The sequence below is a fragment of the Hemiscyllium ocellatum genome, unplaced genomic scaffold (assembly GCF_020745735.1).
Source record: "Hemiscyllium ocellatum isolate sHemOce1 unplaced genomic scaffold, sHemOce1.pat.X.cur. scaffold_336_pat_ctg1, whole genome shotgun sequence".
Classification (NCBI taxonomy): Eukaryota; Metazoa; Chordata; class Chondrichthyes; order Orectolobiformes; family Hemiscylliidae; genus Hemiscyllium; species Hemiscyllium ocellatum.
In genome coordinates this window covers 721342-724137 of record NW_026868397.1, presented here as the reverse complement: position 1 = coordinate 724137, position 2796 = coordinate 721342, and the positions used below count along the sequence as shown (strand labels likewise).

General features: G+C 39.6%; 1 non-coding gene across 1 annotated transcript; it reads left to right on the top strand.

Moving 5' to 3' along the window:
• The first annotated feature begins 2279 nt into the window (after positions 1-2279).
• Positions 2280-2361, top strand: trnas-gcu (transfer RNA serine (anticodon GCU)). Its single transcript has one exon. It is a non-coding gene; the product is annotated as a tRNA-Ser (tRNA).
• Positions 2362-2796: the final 435 nt, after the last annotated feature.

Here is a 2796-nt window from a genome sequence, read left to right as displayed (position 1 = left end):
AAATGCTGAAGCAGAAACATACAAGTTTGAAGTCAACAAATGAGATTTTCACATAACTTGAGGTTTGAATGACTAAATCAGGGAAATCTCCTCTTTCGAGTGAATCAATAACTTTAGTTAGAGCTGCAAAACCATTAGTGAATGATTAAGAAAAGTTTGAAAGAGAGTTTCTTCCAATCAATACAGTTAGTTAAATCGTGAACGACTTTCCAGAAATAAAACGTAGAAGCTGATTTCACAATGTTTTAAAAGTTACACGAACAAACATACAAGGGGGGGGATTTACCATTGAGAGAAAGTCAGTGTGGTTGCCTAACAATTTCGAATTTGGTTGACTTCAGACACAAAGACATTTCATGAACACGTACAACTGATTAAGATGGAGTAACAAATGTTCATGGATTGGTAAAGTGTGGCGTGTTATTCAAGGTGAAACTCTGTAAATGGAGCTGATGTCCTAAAATAACTGCAGACAGAAGTTATATCCGAATGAGTCGGAATTGAATCGTCACTTGGATTAACAAAACCTACTTTAAAGATTCGACCTCATTCACATGATATTATGTATATTTCGTACATTCTTTACTCCACCCAAGAAATGCACCAAGAAGACTCTGTTATTTTGTATTGTTAACCCTCTGTACTTCTCTGCAGCACGCCATTGAAGATAAAATATACTCAGGCCAAAATTCAATGCAATACAATATTCAAACGGTCCTATGTGATTTTTCTTTTTTGATTATTGCAATAACCTTTGCGACTTTGCAACAAAATGCGTAACATGAAACCAGTTCAATATATATTTTCCCGAAATTTAACGCACTGCACATGGGAAACGTTATCCACCTGCTGAACAATCACCTTTGGCTCTCTCTCCACACATGTCTCTTCACGTTTTAACTACTTGCAGTATGTTTGTTGATCAAGGAGTCATTATCCAAAAAAGGTCATTTCTCAATCCACAAACACGGATATTTTCCCATAAACTTGACTTTGCTCAATATCACCTTCTATCCGTACCCCACAAGACAATGAATAATTGAAGCTGCTCCATGTGAGGCTCAAACTTAAAACTTCGGCACAGCACAGCCCACTATACTGGCACAGAGATACCATGCACTGTCACCTGCATCACAGGAGCAACACATTAATGCCTACCTCCACATTCCTGGTTGTACCTTAACGTTTGGGAAACGGAAGTTCTCTGATTCCATGGCTAGTAACGGGAATTAAACGATCATCTTCACCAGTGGTTCTGACCCCGAGTGAGGAAAATGGTGAGCGACTCATTGCAAAGATGGGTAGATTTTTGAAATATATAATTTCAACATTTGCATTCAATAACCAATGAACATTTTATTTTGTTTTTCATCTGTAGAAATCTTAAAATCTTCATCTTTAACAGACTCAATGACAAATCTCCATTGTATCCCTGGTATCAAATTCCAAAGTGTAAACCCGCTCTGAATTCTTCCACCGCAGTCCGCTTTTTGGTAGTGTTCCTGTTGTGGGAAATGCACTTCCCCGCGTGTCAGCTGCTGCTCCCAGCATTCTCTCTGACACTGCACTCATTTTCCTTCTGACACTTGCTCACTGGGTTGCTGTGATCATAACTGGTGTTGCATGGCCGAGGAAAATGATACAGATCAAGGTATTTGCATTGTTGAATTCAATTGTCTGTTTAGTCTTATTTAGGATTTGGAAAAGGTCTGTTCTGTACAGAAGTGCGTGTCAAAAACATCTGAGCAGAAGAAAGGTGTTCCGAATAATGACATTGAGCACAATGAACTCTCCTCCAGTCTGGAAAACAATTTCTCACTGGCAATTTAATAGACAATAGAAAATAGGTGCAGGAGTAGGCCATTCTGCCCTTCGAGCCAGCACTACCATTCATTATTATCGTGGCTGATCATCCTCAATCAGTATCCTGTTCCTGCCTTATCCTCATAACCCTTGAGTCCACTATCCTTATGAGCTCTATCCAACTCTTTCTTTAAGGAACACATCCTTCTTACTCGAGTTCTTCATTCCGTTGACTTCAAATCTTCACAGAATTCAACAGACTTTGTTACATAGTCTTTTCTTCATTTTTGTTCAGATCACTGTGAGCAGAGTGTCACAGTGGGAATGCCGTTGTCCCACAACCCAGAGGCCAGACCATAGTCTTGGAACCGTACTGTGCTATTTAGCATTTCACCAGACCAGGGAGAAATATCTGCTGTTCTGCATAATTTACGCAATTCACTTATTCATGAGTTCATACCCATGCGATTGCATGTGACGAGATGGCCGAGAGGTTAAGGCGATGGACTGCTAATCCATTGTGCTTTGCACGCGTGGGTTCGAATCCCACTCTCGTCGCTGTTTTCAAAGCTGCTACTTTTGTATGCTCACACCTTTCTTATTGAAATTGGAACACCAATGGTCAATTTATATGCATCGACGCTATTATAAAATCTCAAAGAATAATTTGAGTCAGTTGCTTAAACTGCATTGAAACGTAGATCGCATTGGGATAATGAAAAGTAACGCGATTTTCTTTTTCAAGTCAAGCTGCTGTGACCTTTTATCATATGAAAGAGATCCAGGAAAACCAAAATACAAGAGATGCGAAGGGCATGTTTATGTAATGGGATTCTTAATGACGGTTTTGTCGAATGAAATCTGGAGCAGGTTGAGTAGAAGGTATTCATCTTGGTGAGAAGAGTACAGCGAAACAACACAAAATAATGGAAATATTTCAAAAGGGGCGTGGCGTGGGTGTTGGGGTACAGAGAACTGGCTATAAATGCACAG